The 17372-nt window shown below is 42.2% G+C and overlaps 1 long non-coding RNA gene across 1 annotated transcript; it reads left to right on the top strand.

Moving 5' to 3' along the window:
• Positions 1–15837: 15837 nt before the first annotated feature.
• Positions 15838–16206, top strand: LOC149166462 (uncharacterized). Its single transcript, XR_016260423.1, has 2 exons — positions 15838–15970; positions 16102–16206. It is a non-coding gene; the product is annotated as an uncharacterized LOC149166462 (long non-coding RNA).
• The last annotated feature ends 1166 nt before the right edge of the window (positions 16207–17372 follow it).

Here is a 17372-nt window from a genome sequence, read left to right on the forward strand (position 1 = left end):
GTGATCTGTCTTCACCCGAAATCGGTTACCCACTAAGTACTGCCAGAATTTGGCCAATGCATGCATAATAGCCAACATCTCTTTGTTGTATATAGAATACGACCTCTCATGTGGTAGGAGCTTCCGGCTCTCGAAAGCAATGGAATGCCCATCCTGAGATAATACTGCCCTAATCCCCTCTCCTGATGCATCACACTCCACTGCACTGTTTTACAAAACGGCCGAATAGACTCCGACTCGGCCGAGTCGAACCGAGTCAATGGCCTGGGGAGTGACTCGGCGAGCTAACCGGTCCGGTTGACCGAGTCATATGTGACTCGGTCAACCCGGCCAGGTCCGTTATGACTCGGCCGAGTCACTGTTGGGACGGCTGGGCAGCGTAAATGATAAAAAAAATTCACTTTTTTGGTAATTTTTGACAAAGTTAAATGCAGTTTATGGATTCCAAAGGGTAATAGTAATTTGTTAAATGCTTTTGGGGTCCATTTCCCCCTCCCAAACCCTATTTAAGACACCCAAATGCTCTCATTCACTCACAGCAGTCTTATGCATTTGAGTGAGAGTCTTCTTTGAGAATTAGTGAGCAGTTCTTGAGCTTGTTTTGGAGCAGCAGTGAGGAGTCTTGGAGGAGCATTGTAGCTGGAGTGAGGAGCTTCTTGGGCAGCCATTTGGAGCAGCATTGAGGAGCTGATTCTTGGAGCACGCTTGAGGAGGCAGTTTGTGCCTGGAGGTATTTTTTTCCACCTCTATAAATCTGTTTTTGCTTATTAAATTTTAGGTGCATATCAAGAAAGCTTAGAGAGTGTTTTTTGTCAAATAAATGAACATTGAATCAATTTTATTTTTTTTTTTCATTTTCAGATTGTTTTCCTAGTCAAAAAATGGCACCTAGAGCAAAAGATCCTGCTTGGGCATATGTTGAAATGGTTGATAGTCAGATGCATTGCAAATTTTGCCATAGGAAAATTAAGGAAGGTCCTGGGGGCATTAATAGGCTGAAACAACACTTGGCAGGGATTAGAGGCCAAATTACCCCATGTACCTCATCAGAAATTGGGGAGATTAGAAAGAATTTGTTGGCCAGCTTTGAGAAATTTAAAGAAGATAAGGCTAGGCAAAAAGAGATACAGGCTGAAATTGGGAGGAAGAGGGAGATACAAAAAATGATGGCTACCAACCCCCACTATGATTTTGAGGGTTCTTCCTCTATCCCTCAAACTGAGGCATCCAACCCTTTCCGTTATGTTCCTCCCTCTTTTGGTTCTGTTCAAGATAAGGGAAAGGGTAGAATGAATTTGACAAAGGGTGATGTGACTATCAAAAGTTATTTCACTCCCTCCTCTCCATCAGATGCACATGGTCCTGAAGTTAGTAAAGGTCAAATTCATCCCACTTTAGATGACCATTGGAAGAAAGAATTGAGGGAGACTGCTTGTGACTACATAGCTAGATGGTGGTATGATGCTGATATCCCCTTTAATGTTGCTCGTTCACCATATTATGAGCCTATGTTTGATGCCATACATGCTGCTAGAAAAGGCTTCAAAGGCCCTACTATGCAAGAGCTAAGGTGGTTTCGTTTGCAGAAAGAAATTCAATCCATTAATGAGTATTTGCAAGAGTTCAGGGACTCATGGGCAAGAACAGGGTGTACCATCATGTCAGATGGATGGACTGATCAAAGAAACCGTACCATCATAAACTTTCTTGTCTTCTGCCCACAGGGAACCATGTTTTTAAAATCAGTTGATGCATCTGATAAGGTAAAAGATGGCCACTTGTTGTTTCAGCTATTGGATCAGGTTATTGAGGAGGTGGGGGTGGCTAATGTTGTTCAAATCATCACAGATAATGCCTCTAACTATGTTCTTGCTGGTAAACTGTTAGAGGAAAAATACAAGACCATCTTTTGGACCCCATGCGCTGCACATTGCATAGACCTCATGCTTGAGGATATTGGAAAATTAGATTGGGTCAGAAACACTGTAGATCATGCCAAAAGCATAACAAAATTTATCTACAATCATACACTGGTTTTGAGTCTCATGAGGAAACACACTGGAGGCAAGGATATTATTAGGCCTGCCATAACTAGATTTGCTACACATTTTTTGACATTGCAATCTATGCTTTCCCAACATAGAAACTTGCAAAAGATGTTTTCCAGTGATGAATGGAATCAAAGCAATTGGTCTAACAAACCAGAAGGCAAAGAATTGAAAAGGAAAGTCCATGAAGAAACTTTTTGGAGAAAGGCAGCAGAGATTGTGAAGCTTGCTGAGCCACTAGTTAAGGTGTTGCGGTTGGTAGATGGGGAAAGGTTGGCTATGGGCTTCATTTATGAGGCTATGGATCAAGCAAAGGAGCAAATAAAGACAGCATACAAGGATAGAGTGGCAAAGTATGGGCCCATTTGGGCAATCATTGATGAAAGATGGAACAATCAACTCCATCGCCCTATACATGCAGCTGGGTATTTTTTGAACCCACGGTATCATTATAAAGCTAAGGAGTCAGGAGCTTTGAGGGGGGAGGTCAGAGATGGACTGGTTGATTGCATTGAACGCATGATCCCATCGGAGTCTGATCAGCTGGAGATACATCAACAGGTCACATCCTTCAGCAATGCAACAGGTACCTTTGGGAAGAACCTAGCAAAGATTGCAAGAGAAGCAGATGAGCCAGGTAAACAAAAATTTCAATTTTCAATTTCTTAATGGTTTTACAGTTTTACTTTTTTTATTAAAGTTTGTTAAATCATTTATAATTTGAAAGTTAGATATAATTTGTAATTTTGTTGAGCTTCAACCTTCATCTAACTCATAATTCATTACACTCCTATGTTTTTTGCAGCACAATGGTGGGAGGCCTTTGGTGGCCAGTGCCCTCAATTGCAAAGGTTTGCAATTCGTATTTTGAGTCAAACTTGCGGTGCATCTGGGTGTGAGTGCAATTGGTCTGTCTTTGAGAGGATTCACACAAAGAAGAGAAATCGTTTGGATCAAAAACGGTTGAATGATCTAGTTTTTGTCCAATACAACCTTCGGCTCAGACGAAACCAATTGCTGAACAAAAGACCTGATTCAGATCCCATTGTGTTGGAAGACATTGATCCAACATCAGATTGGGTAGTGGAGAGTCGTCCACCAGAGTTTGATCCTGATGAGGATCTTGATGAACTTGAACATGTTGTTCAACTTCAGCCTGTTCAGTTGAATGCAAATCCCAATCCACCAGCCTCAGTCTCACAGCCAGCAAGGACTCCAGTTGTAGGTGCTTCCTCTGCTCAGCCACGACAGAAGCGAAGCCGCATATCTACTCTATCTCAGCTTGCATCTGCTGCACAACCTGCTAGTGGTACTGGTACCACTTCTACAGTTGTAGTTGGAGACGATGATGATGATGAGGAGCCATGGGGCCCCTTGTCTGACTCTGATGATGATGATCCAGAGATTGGTCGAGATGATCTTGGCTCCTCTGGCAGTAGCTACTAGCCAGTAGAACTAGTATTGCAGTCTGGTCACCATCACAGTTTACTTTTGTTGTAGAGGCCATTTCTAGCCTCCTTGGTTATTTGTATTTTGTTTTGAGTCTTTGATCATGTATGACAGTTGACTATGTATTGCCATTGGGTACCATTTTGATATAGTGGATTGGTTCATGAGCCTACTTTGATCATATGTTGTCTTCCATCTATATTATAATGCTGTGTGTTTGGAAACATGAATAAAAATCTTTAAAATTATGTTTAAAATATTTAAAATTATGTTTTTTAATAAAAAAAATAAATATTTAATGTATTTTTTACAACGACCGAATCGATCCGGCCGAGTCATTACCGTTTCGGAGTCGGAGTCGGAGTCGATCCTCGGCCGAGTCGGAGTCGGAGTCGAAGTCTTAAAACATTGCTCCACTGTGAACGGTTGAGTGAAATTTGGGAGTGACAACACCGGGAAACTGCTCATCACCTCCTTGAGGTGATCAAAAGCTAATTGGGCTCCATCCGTCCATGCAAATCCCCCTTCTTGGTCAAATCCGTGAGGGGAGCTGCCAACTGTGAGAATCCCTTGACGAACTTTCGGTAATAGGTGCAGATGCCCAAAAACCCCCTCAACACTATCACATCTCTAGGCACCAACCAATCATGAATAGCCTGTATCTTCTCTTCTTGTACCTTCACCCCGTTTGTGCCAATGATTTGCCGCAAGTAGTGCATCTCTGTTAGCCCAAACTCACACTTGGACAATTTGGCGTAAAACTGTTGTTCCTCCAAAATACACAACACTACCTCCAGGTGTTGCAGGTGCTCCTACCAAGTTCTGCTATAGATCAAGATTTCGTCGAAAAACAGCAATACAAACCTCCTCAACTGGCCCCGGAACACATCGTTCATACACGACTGGAAGGTAGCAGGTGCATTGGCCAACCCAAAAGGCATGACCAAAAACTCGAAATGCACATAGTGGCATCTGAAGGTCGTCTTAGGGATGTCCTGATCCCTCACTTTGATCTTATGGTACCCCGAGCAGAGATCTATCTTAGAGAAGTACTTAGCTCCTCTAAGCTAATCCATCAACTCATCAATGCACGGGGTGGGGTATCGGTTCTTCAAGGTCTTCTTGTTGAGTGCCATATAATCAATGCACATGCGCAAGGTTTCATCCTTCTTCTTCACCAGCGCCACTAAAGAAGCAAAGGGATTGGAACTCGGCCTAATGTGGCCCAACGCCGACAACTCCCCGATGGCCCGCTAAATCTCGTCCTTATAGGCCTTGGGGTTCCTATAAGGGGTGGTGATAACTACTCGCACACCTGGCTCCAACTCAATGGTGTGCTCAAATCCCCTGTCTAGTGCCTTCCCCGGTGGGATGTCCCCAAAAACAACTTAGTATCTATCTAATATGGCCTGTATGCCCGGGTGTGGTGGTTGGGCCTGTCCCTCAACCTCTGAAATCCTCAGATCCACAACCCAAGCTATGTCTCCGTGCCTCAAATCTTCCTCCATACGATGTGCTAAAAGTGTCAATGGAGGATACGAGTGCAAGCCCCTAAGGACTACCAGCTTGCCATCCGACCCGGTGAACTCCATCTCCAGCTTCTTCCAATCAATTGTGACTCGACCAAGGGAGTATAGCCATTGGAGAGCCAGCACTATGTTGGTGTCTGGTATGTCCACGACGAAGAAATGGTCCGTCATCGAGTAGTTCCCCATGGTCACTGCCAAAGCGAGAACATACCGAGTGCACTGCATTGTCCTATCCCCCGACACCAGAACAAAAAACTCCTCAAACTCTGTTGTGGCGATGCCCCTCCTATGGACCATATTAGCATCAATGAAGTTGTGGGTGGCCCAACTATCTACTAGGACTGAGATAGGTTTCCCCTGCATTGTGCCTCTGATCCTCAAGGTCAGAAATTTGGGGACCCCACACAAGGAAGCAAGGACTCCCCCACATGGTGTAAAACATGCTCCCCCATGTGGTGGTGGTGCTGGTGGTCCCCAATCTGCCGGACCCTCACTGTCTCTCCCACCATACTCCAAATCCACATCATCCTCCTGATCACTAATCCGAAAAGACCTCGATATAATAGGCCTTGCCCATTGTGCATCGACGGCCTTGCCCATTGTGCATCGACGGCCTGGTGCCCATGGCTCCCAACAAGTAAATCACAGTTTCCTCCTCCTGAGGTCTCTCTGAGTCTCCTCATCTAGAAGCCCACGTCCTTGGGCTGCTCTCTATGGTGGTGTTTTAATATCAATTCCCTTCTGAGGGTAGGGAGTATGTGATGGAATAGGTGCCCTGGTCTTGGGGATTGCCCCTGCAGGTCTCGAGCACATGTCATAGCCTCCTGTAGAGTAGAGGGCCTGCATGAATTCACCAGTCCACGCAGTGGCTCTAGCAACCCCTTTATGAACGTGTACACCCTCCTAGCATCCAACAAATCCGGCACCATGACTAAGACCCTCAGAAACTCTGATATATAATACTCTGGGTGACTTGTCTGTTTGAGTTGGGTCATCTCCCTTAAGTGAGCCTTTGGATCCCTCTGATCAAAACGCTCCACCACTCGCCTTGTGAAATCCTCATAGGAAGTCACATTAGCATGCCCCAGAGTGGACAAGGTGAAACCACCAGTCATGTGCCTCCTCCTCCAAGTGTAGGGTAGCCATTTTAATGAGTTCCACCTCCGTCATCCTGTTGAGTTGGAAATAAGTATCCAGCTTCTCCACCCAAGCCTCAGTTGTGCAATTGGTAGTGCCATCATATGTAGGGAAGTACATCCTCCCAATAATATGCTGCAACTCGGAGCTCTGCATGCCCTGGCCTCCATAATTCCTACCCTTCTCATTTTGCTTGAGCTAACAATAGTCTCTGAAAGATAGGGCTGCCTTGAAATCTTCCCCCATGGATTGTCATTCCCTGAAATACTCCCCCATGGGCATCTGGTCATCTGGTCCACGACTCCACCTTGCTCACTAGGTGCTGATGGTAGGAAAGAAGGCAGCATGGTCCTAGTTGGCCCACCTGAGGCTTGTAGGTGAGTAGCCGGCAAAGGGTGGTCATACTGTTGGGAGGCCCCAGAAGTCTCCCCAAATAGGAAATATTGGTGGATGCGTTGGTCCCGGTTCTGCTATTTGATCTCCAACATCTCCTTCTGCCCCTTCGCTAAATCAATAAGGGCCTTCAGGAAGCTATCAAAGGCCATATCCTCCTTACTCCTGGGTTCCACCATGTCCTCTATTACCACAACCTTCCCATGCTCCTCAATGTCCGGTGTAATCTCTAACTCCCTCTTCCAGCTCTGATACCTCTTTCTCCTATAGGTGATATTCTGCCTGTCCTCCTCACTCATAGGAAAATTCTCCCACGGCTGAGCCAAGGTTTGGGCTTTGATACCACTGTAATGTTCCAAAATAGGAAAAAACAATGATATGCAAAGCAAATGACAAATTCAACAACATAAAATTTCTAACTTTAGAGAACACACATAACTAGATTGAAAATGAGAAGCAACATAGCAATTTTATTATGAATCTGGAGCATTTGGAGCAACAATACAATAATGTGTAAGGAGTGCACCTGGGCTTGCCCAAAAGGCAAGTGAAGTAAAGCCCAAGTGATCAAAATACAAGCCCGAATGACCAAATCAGCTATCTCAATGATGCCCTGCACTGCCTCAGCAAAGCTGCACTGTCTCCTGCAAAGATGCTGCTGAAAACCCCATCTCCAATGCTCAATTTTTTTTTTTGAATTGATCCCAAGCTCCTCAAGGAAAACCGACCAAAACCCAGAAAGGGTTTGGCCTGGTCTTGACCCCCAAAATTCGGCCCCCAAAACACCATGTCCTCCACAAATCGCTGGAAAGTACGACCTGCCTACACACCAGTGAAATCCTTTCCCAAGCACTCCAAAATTGTTGCAAGCACTCCCCCAAAGGATTCCCTTACCTCCCTAGCAAGTACCAGCCTCACAACTCAATTCATCACTAACAAAGTAATTCGGCCTCCTTTTCTTCCCTAAGTCCCTATGTCAAAATTGAGTGGGTTCCATGGCCTTCAAGAATGGTTAATGAAGGACCCTATTAGGTAGTTTCAACCTCTAAAGGAATGACACATCCAAGTTACATCCTTCAAATGACAGGTGTCTTGTGAAATAATGATGGAATGGAGAGGGGGCAAAGGTAAGGCTCCAATCCACATGCCATGGTACAAGGGTAGCTATGATGAGGGAGGCCCACACCTGGGGTGTATGAATGTAGGAGGGAGAAATTGTGGTACATAAGTTACCCCGACCATTATTTTTCCACGCTTCTTCATATGCTTTTTTCCTTTTATTTATTTTTCTTTATTTTACTACTCAGGGCTCAAGGGGATGAGAGCATGATGTGTAAGATATAGTAGTGATTACCCCCTTAAGATGGGGTAGTTCATCATCCACCAGGGGTTGGGACATTCATGGGTTCCTTAATGATGCAAGGGTCACTCATAGGGGCCCTAGGAACCAGGGTGATAGCCATAATGATAGGGGGCAGAACTCAAGTTTGGCTTTTGCACGCTTACTAAATTTTATTGTCCTGAATATCTTTTGCATTTAGTGGTACATTTTTTGTTGTATGTGGTTATATTATGCTTTTATCTTCTTCTTTTTTAGTTGCATCAACCTCCGGAGTATTGTTCCAAGCCCGACCCAGGGTGTGGACAAGGAGAAGGGGATGCTAACACCTTGCGGATCCGATGGACAAATGTGGACCCAGATGGGGAAATGTGAAAAAGGGCTTGTAATGAACGAAGGGGAGTGAGATATATGGTATCGAGAAACGGGACTAAAATCAGGGTTTCCCATGTAGTTCCCTTCCTAAAGCTAATAGCCAATAAAGGAGATGCCATGGGACTAGGATTCATGATTAAACCCCCAGTTGAGGTAAGGGAACAAGAGTACATTCAAAGCTCTTCCTTCTTGCAAGGCCTCTAATAGTTCATGCCCAAATGTGCCCAAGAAAAACAAGCATAAACACCCAATTTCATAATGAAAAATGATACCTTTGGGATTGGATGGCCCACCTTCAAACATAAGATCATGATAGATGAGCAAGGGTACAAAATGGCTAGATCAAGTGGCAAAGAAAAGTAGCACATCAAAGCTATCAAGTGGCTGGAAAGGAGCTGCTAGCTACCGGCTGAAGACAAATTTTAGGATAAAATTTCTCCCATGGGGTCACCCACTAGTGGTGGGTAACAATCTCTTGGTCTGGTAATGATTCAATCTGCTTGTCCTCCATTCTCCATCAACTTATACTTTTTGAAAATCATTAAATTCAAAGGGGCATATGTTTCAGAATTGGTTTGAGCATTTCCAAAGTGTATCTTGAGTGATTGTTTCTTTGACCTAGCTTTAATTTCACTCGAAACCATACTTTATTTAATACTATTATGGGGAGTAAAATTTGCAAGGTCCTTAGAGAACCATTTGGCTAGGATCCCTTTAAGTTATCTAACCTCTAAGTCTTGTTGGAGAAGCCTCCCTTGTGGGAATAACATATGCCCACAAAAGAACAGAGGATTTTGTTGCTAAGGTGACGACGGTGGTGGATCCCTTTGTTGTCGGGGATCTAGTGCGACCTAACACTAGGATGCTAGATTTTGCAATGACATTTTTGGCACTATTGCTAGGGACGAAGTCTGGTTCTCGAAAGACAATAGCAGATGAAGTTTTTCTTTAAATATCTCTCAATCCAAGCAACTCCAGGAGAGGAACGAAGCCCTTGTTCTTTGAATATTTTGAAGATTTGATGCTTGTGAGGTGAGATAAGCACCACTTGAAGGCATTCGACATCTGACCTTGGTAACTCCATTGTAGAAAGGTACAAAATTGCAAATTTCAATTTTTGAATGTTGAAAGCATCCCAGGATATCCAAACAAGCCTCATCCAAACTTGTGCAAGAAGCTTCCATCATTTGATGGTACTCCTTTGCCTATTGTCATACATGTTTTGGAAATTTGGCATATATGGGACATATCTCAAAATTCAAAGAAAGACATGAGGATGTCAGGATAAGGCTATTCATTTAATCTTTGGGACAAGATCATAGTGGTTAACTCAAGCACCCTTGTAGTCCAAAGACAATTCATACTCTCAAATCTTTGATTAAAGGTTTTCTCAAGCATTGTGGTCTAAGATTGCAATGGCATGATGATATATATCAAGATTTGTTAGAAACACTTGAAGAAGGAGGTTTTCCTGAGCTCTTGGAAGATGATCATGATGAGTTGGTGGAAGAAGATATCCTAGAGCACTCTAACCCATATCTACAAGATTGGTTTGAGGACTACCCAAGATTTCATAGGTACATGGATGCTCTCATGGCATCTCAGCAAAAGCAGGATATTCAAAGTATGGTTGAAAGGATTTCTTTTGATAATAGTGCAAAAAGACCATCATAGCTTCCCAGTTGTTCCACACTTGGATGATGAGATAGCAGCCCATGAAAGCTAATGAAGGCACTGCTACGCAAGATCATGATGATGCTGAAGATATCAATGTCTTTGAGAATGATAAGCCTTGTTTTGATGATCTTTCCATCAACTTCCCTAATGAAAATCAAGAGGACAGTTTAAGAGATGAAGATCCACATCATGATAATAGTACTGCTGTTAAAAATGAAGTTTTATCCCCAAAAGAAGACAACAATGCTAATCAAACCAATAATAATGTCAAAGAGGCTGTGGAAGGAGTTACCAAGAGTCTGCAACAAGGGCAGCCCCGTAATATATTTGAACATTGCATATTATGGTTGTAACACAAGGAAGAAGTCTTTTGAACCCCTTTCAATCTACAACTCTGTAGCCCATAATAATATGCTTCTTGTTCCAAATAAGCAGTGGCATGACAGGCATCATGAAAATGGAAAATATTCTAGGGAAAACTATAATAAGCCCAACATTGAAAAAAAAAGATAGAGGTGGAAATTATAATCTGGATACAACTAAAAAGGACATTATAGATCTTGAAGAATACAACTACAGCCATGGAACATCCATTTATCTATATATGTGCCTAAAACAGAGCAATGGTCGGTTGTATGTATTGTACTTTGATGGACCACCTGTTTTTGTTGGTGAGCATTGTGATGAAAGGGTGTTTCTATACAGAAATCATGGGATAGACTACAACATAGGTCACCAGATGAGATACCATACATAGTTGCTCAAAAAGGTGCAAATATGTTCTTCCTTGGATGCAGACTCTCATTTTGAAATCAATTTATCCTACTATCATGGAAAATAACAGCAGATGGATCATTATCCCCATTAATTTGACCTCGGGGATAATGCAGTTGGTGACATTTTCATATATGCACCAGAAAAGCACTCTTATCATATACTTTGAGATTAGCAGAGAAGCTCACAACAGTCACTGGGTGGTGAGGATGTGTTGGATGACGATAAAATGGTATGGGTTGGGGCACAATTTTCGTTGTCAGAAAACAATAAGAAATCCTTTATTGAGACTTTTTGTGAAGGACATGTCGCAGGATATTCGAAAGGGAGAGTCACAGATTTGGAGCATAGGATTTTTCTCTCATCAACAAAAGTTTATTCTAATCATAAAGAATCAGTCCCAAAATGTGATATATCAGCTTTATATTTTGATATAGACAAAACAGTTGGCAGTCAGCCTGTAAAAAATCATCTTACCGATCTAGTGATGAATTGCACACCCAGTGAACCAAGTACAAATGCTAATAACTATGTACAAGAGTCAAAAGGGTGCAAGGTTTTTAAAAACCCAGCTTTCAGATTATTTGTGCAAATTCTTAAATACATTCCTTACAATGAGGAATGCATTGTTACAGCCAGGAATATGAGCCGAACAACCAAATTTGAAATAAATGTGGAAATAACGAGAAATGTCAAGGAAATTGACCTCTCTTTGTTTTCAGCTGAGAAACTCAGGTCATCTCCTTTGTATTATGATGAGTCTGAGAGGAATCCTATAGTATATGATAGCATTGTGGAATTTGTTGATTTGGGGTAGCATTAGATGTGCTCTAGCCACGAAAATTGGTGGAGAAGCTAAAGCACATGAGATCTCCAATACCGAGAAAGGGTTTGGCAGATTCTAAACAATTTGGGAGATATTAAAATAATTAATATTTTTAATGGAGTCCCTAAGTCTAAACTTAGGGAAAATAAAATATTAATGTGTATTTAATAAAAAACTGTGTTAGAATGGTCCAAAAGTCATGGATCAAACCAGATCTAATCTTAGCCGTTGATTAGGGACTTAATCTTGGCCGTTGATTAGGGAATTAATCTTGGCCGTTGATTAGGGACTTAATCTTGGCCGTTGATTTGTCAACGAAAAAAGTATAAGAGAAGGCTTGAGGGTCACTTGGAGAACACACCGAGGGAGACCAGTCAGTTCAATTTCTGGAGCGGGGTTAGCTAAGAAATTGAACCAGTGGTTTGGTGAGCAATCAGGAGGCAGCAAGTACGGAGCAGAGATGCGGGATCAACCACTGGAGATCAGCGCTGAGGCAGGAGAGGCAAACACAGAGGCAGCAGAAGACTGCGCAGTCACTTGCTAGGCCTGCCTGAGTGATGCAGAGAGGCCCAGGGCTGACGCAATCAAGCAGGGACTAACGCAATCAAGCAGGGACTAACGCAGAGGGTTTGAGTTCCACACAAGAGTTAGCCAGGCTGACACTGGGATTGGGAGAAGTGCTGGAGAATTATTTCTCTCTATGGGTAAGCCAGTTTGACACCCTGTTGTACAGAAAAAATTGCTGAATAATAAAATCCTCCCTTGCTGCACCGATTTTCCCACATTGGGTTTTTCCGGGGACTGTTGTCCAAAATATCTGTGCAATGTGTTAATGTTTGTTTTTGTATTATGGTGTGATATCTACAACAATATTTATTTTAATGTTTATTGAAGTAATTTCATAAATAACTTATCGCGGAATAAGTAGGAAAAATAAATCAGTTGCTGCAGTGATAGAATTTTCACATGGTATCAAAGCAAGTAATCACAAACAGAAAGGGAAAATCAGTTATGGGTCAAGACCACGATGCAGAGGCATCCACGTCAAGTGACTCACACAGATTTTCAAAAGATTGCACAAGAGAAAGAGATTCTGATTTCTCTATGTTGGCTTCAGGCTAGAAGAAGAAGTGGCGTGTATGACTAGTGTTGCATCATTAGAAGCATGGTATATAGACAGTGGAGATTTGTGGCATATGACAGGAATCAGGGAGTGTTTCTCAGAATATCGAGAAGAGAAGATGAACTTTCAGATCACCATGGGGAACAAGGCAAAGTGTACTCCAGTAGGGAAGGGTACCATAGTTTTTCAAACAGAATCGGGAGAACGGTTCCGTGCTACAAATGTACTGCATGTACCAGGATTGGGGATGAACTTACTTTCCATGTCACAACTACAAGGCAAGGGCTATGACGTCTACTTCATCAAGGAGAAGGTATACATCAAACACCCGAGCTGGAAAAAGAAAGTGCAGATCGGGATCAAAAGTAATCGGTTGTATAGATTGCAACTAGAATCACCAATGGCACTAATAGGCAGTCATGGAGACAAGGACTTGAACGAACTATGGCATAGAAGAATGGGTCACTTGCACCATGGAGCTCTGAGAATTCTCAGGAGCACTGTAACAGGAGTTTTGGATCTGAGTACGGAACGAGATGATGTATGCAAGGGATGTGTTCTAGGAAAGTATGCCAAGGCAACATTTCCTAGGAGCAAACACAAGGCCAAGAGTGTACTAGGATTGACCAGTGTTGTTAAAATCGCGATAAAATCGCGATTTTATCGAAAAAGCGCGATTTTTTCATTTACCCGATTCAAATCGCGATTTTTATGCATAAAAATCGCCACTTTTTTTTATAACGATTTTTATCGAAAAAATCGCGAGTTTTTGAAAATATCGCGATTTTTTCGAAAAAATCGCGATTTTTAAGGAAAAAATCGCAGGCCGTCGGGGCAGCGGGCTTTTTATATGCAAAATCGATTTTTTTTATGTCATTTTGCTGTTTGCGCGCGGAGGAGGAGGAGAAGAGGTGAGGGAGAGGAGCTGAAGGGTTTCCGTCGGATTTGGGAGCGAATCGAAGCGTTTTTAAGAGGAATCCAAGCCTAGATCACCAATTTGTCCATAAAAGAGGTATGTAGATTAATTTTTTTTGGTTTTGCTTCTATAAAAACTTTGGTTTTCATTGTTTTTAAAGAATTTTTTGAAATTTTTCATTGATTTGGGATGGGTAATTTGTTATGACTATGAGAACCAATTTGTTATTTTTATTTTCTCATTTTTTTTAAACATTGTTTATTTTTTTTGAATTTTCATTGTTTTTTGGCATTTGGTTGGGTAACTTGGGTTTAGAAATTGGGATTTTGGAAATAATTAGCTTGTAATTTTGCAAATGCTAAATTGTAATTTGTATTATCATTTATGTAATCCTAAATTCCTATTTCCTAATCCTTATTTTTCCATAGGTTTGCAAATTCAAAATTCAAAAACAAACATGCCAAGGAAATTGGATCCTTTCTGGGAATATGGTGACCCTAAAACTCCGAATGATAGACAAAACTTGTATTGCAAGTTGTGTGGAAAGGAAATATTCGGGGGGGTGTACAGGTTGAAGTTCCACCTTGCACAAATCCCTGGACGTGATGTGGGGCCCTGTCTAAAGACAAATGCTGAAATTATCCAAAAAGCCATGAGAGCATTGGGAGAATTAGAGCACACTAGAGACGCCAAAGAAGAACTCAAAAGGCAACTAAAAAGGTCAGCTGAAGGAAGTGGGCCAAGTGGCACAGGTTCTACTGCAGCGTCAGTCAATCCGGTAGCTGCATCATCATATTTTGTTCCTCGAACCACACCTGGTTCACAACCAACTATTGGTTCAATGCTAAAAAGAACTGAAAAAGAAAAAGCTGACAAGTTGATGACAAAATTTCTCCTCTGGAGTGATATTCCTTTCAGCATTATAAGGAATAATCCATTTTTCCAACCTACTGTTGATGCTATTGCCAGTGTTGGCCCGGGGTACAAACTCCCTTCTCTTCATGATTTCAGAGGCCGGCTTCTTCAAGATGAAAAGCGTGACTGCACCCAAAGATTGGAGGATTTTAGGGCATCATGGGCACAAACAGGATGCACTGTTATGTCAGATGGTTGGACTGACCAAAAGGGGAGAACCCTTATAAACTTCTTGGTTAGTTGTCCCAAGGGGACTATGTTTATCAAATCTGTTGATGCAACTCATCAAATCAAAGATGCAAGAACTTTATGTGATTTGCTGGATGTGTTTATTTTGGAGGTGGGTGCAGAAAATGTTGTCCAAGTCATAACGGACAATGCTGCAAATTATGTTGCTGCTGGTAGAATGCTTATGGACAGGCATCCTGCTTTATTTTGGACACCTTGTGCTTCCCATTGTATTGATTTGATGTTAGAGGACATTGGGAAAATTCCCTTTGTCAAAGAGGTTGTTGACTCATCAAAAAGCATCACAAAATTTATTTACAATCACACATCTGTGCTTAGCTTGATGAGAAGATTCACCAACAACAAAGAGTTGGTGCGCCCCGCCATTACACGGTTTGCGACGAGTTTCATATCTCTTCAATCCCTCGTGAATTCTATGTGGGATTTGAAGAGAATGTTTCTTTCAGAGGAGTGGCGTGCTTCGTCAATGAGCCGCAAACCAGAAGCAGAGGCCGTCTGCAGACTAGTTTCATACCAGGAAGACTTCTGGGCAGGAGTGCAGGAGGTGTGCGCTGTTACAGAACCTTTGGTAAAGGTTCTTCGGTTGGTTGATGGTGAGAAGCCCGCAATGGGCTATTTGTATGAAGCCATGGACAGGGCCAAAGAAGCCATTCGGTCCTACTATGATGACAAGGGAGATGATGGGTTCCAGAGACAACTCCTTCTATGGAAGGTCATTGATGAGCGATGGAACAACACACTCCATCGTCCAATTCATGCTGCGGGGCTTTTCCTGAACCCTGCATTTTCTTATGCATGTGGGTTTAATTTTGATGTTGAGGTCGTGGAAGGATTATTAACCTGTGTCCAGAAGATGGTGAGATCTTCAGAAGAACGTATGGAGATCTCTAGACAAATTGAGCAATATAAGTTGTCAGGTGGCACATTTGGCTTTGAGATGGCTGTCATTGATAGGACGGTTAAAATGCCAGGTATTTTTTAGTTTGTACTTTGTAACTTTGTTTCAAATTTCATTGTTTCTTCAAATTCCATTTTTTTCTTATGTTTATTTAAAATTTTATTTGTAATTTTGTTGTAGATGCATGGTGGAAGATGTATGGTGGCAGAGTACCCCTTTTGCAAAATCTTGCCGTACGCATCCTCAGCCAAACATGCAGCTCCTCGGGATGTGAGCGCAATTGGAGTGTATTTGAAAAAATACACAACAAGAAGCGCAATAGGTTAACACTTAAACATTTAAAATATTGCAAATTTCCAAATAAATTTTTGAATTCATTAAAGTTTTAAACAATATTTTTTTTATAATATTAATTATTAATTATTAATTTATTATTTCATGAACTTTGTATAGGTTGGAGTCCCATAGACTTAATGGCATGGTCTATGTCTACTACAATCTTCGATTGTGGGTGAAACAACTAGAGAAGACACCTGATACGGAAGCCATCTCATTGGATGGGATTGACACCACTGCTGAATGGAGGGTTGAGACCGAGAGGCCTCTCATGGATCCCACTGAGGAGCGGTTAGTGCAGGATGAGGGGGAGGAGGAGGGGGAGGAGGAGGAGGAGGAGGAGCAGGAGGAGCAGGAGCAGGAGCAGGAGCAGGAGGAGGAGGAGTTGGAGGAGCAGGAGGAGGAGGTGACACCGCCTACCCGGGCTACCCGGGCTACCACTACCAGAGGACGTGGTCTCCGTCCACCTCGGCCTCCTGTAGCTGCTACTACTAGTTCTTCAGCTTCTAGAGCACGTCAGACTCCACTGCCATTTCCACCACCACAGGCACCAGCTTCTACATCTAGAGGGAAAGAGAAAGTTGTGCCATTTTCTCGCAAGAGGGGCAGAGGAAATCAATAGGATTAGACTTTCATTTTATTGTATATGACATTATGACATGATGAGATACATTATCATATTTTTTGTTGATATTTTGAGGCTGAGTTGGACTTGGGACTCAGGACTTACTATTCAGGACATGATTCAATGTTATGTGTGATTTTAGCGCTAGAAATGATATTAAACATCTTATATATTAGTTTTTTTATCATATTTATGTGTCAATGTATTTATTTTATGTTGTAGATGGTTTAGATATTAAAAAAATTGAAAAAAAATGAATATTTTTGTGCCAAACGATTTTTTCCCGCTTTTTTTCGATTTTTTCCCGATTTTAACGATTTTTTCCGCTTTTTTCCCGGCGCCGATTAAATCCCGATCGCGATGTGTGCAACACTGGGATTGATACACTCTGATATCTGCGGACCTATGTCTGTCAAAGCTCTTAGTGGTGCCGATTATTTCCTTACCTTCATTGATGCCCACTCAAGGAAACTTGGATTTATTTTCTGAAAACCAAGGATGAGGTTTTCTATCAATCCAAGGAGTTCAAGGCTCTAGTGGACAATCTGACTCGAAAGAAAATAAAAGTTTTGCACTCGGATAACGGTGTAGAATATGTCGATAAGGACTTTACTGATTTTTGCGCTAAGGAGGGCATCAAAAGAGAGTGGACAAATCCATATAATCCAGAGCAGAATGGGGTAGCGGAAAGAAAGAACAGGACTATTGTAGAAGCAGCTAGCGCCATGATGTATGATCAGGACATGCCAAAATTCTCGTGGGC

Source organism: Pinus tabuliformis, chromosome 5_1 (genome assembly GCF_031772625.1).
Source record: "Pinus tabuliformis cultivar Carrire ecotype Pingquan chromosome 5_1, CPIR1, whole genome shotgun sequence".
Lineage (NCBI taxonomy): Eukaryota > Viridiplantae > Streptophyta > Pinopsida > Pinales > Pinaceae > Pinus > Pinus tabuliformis.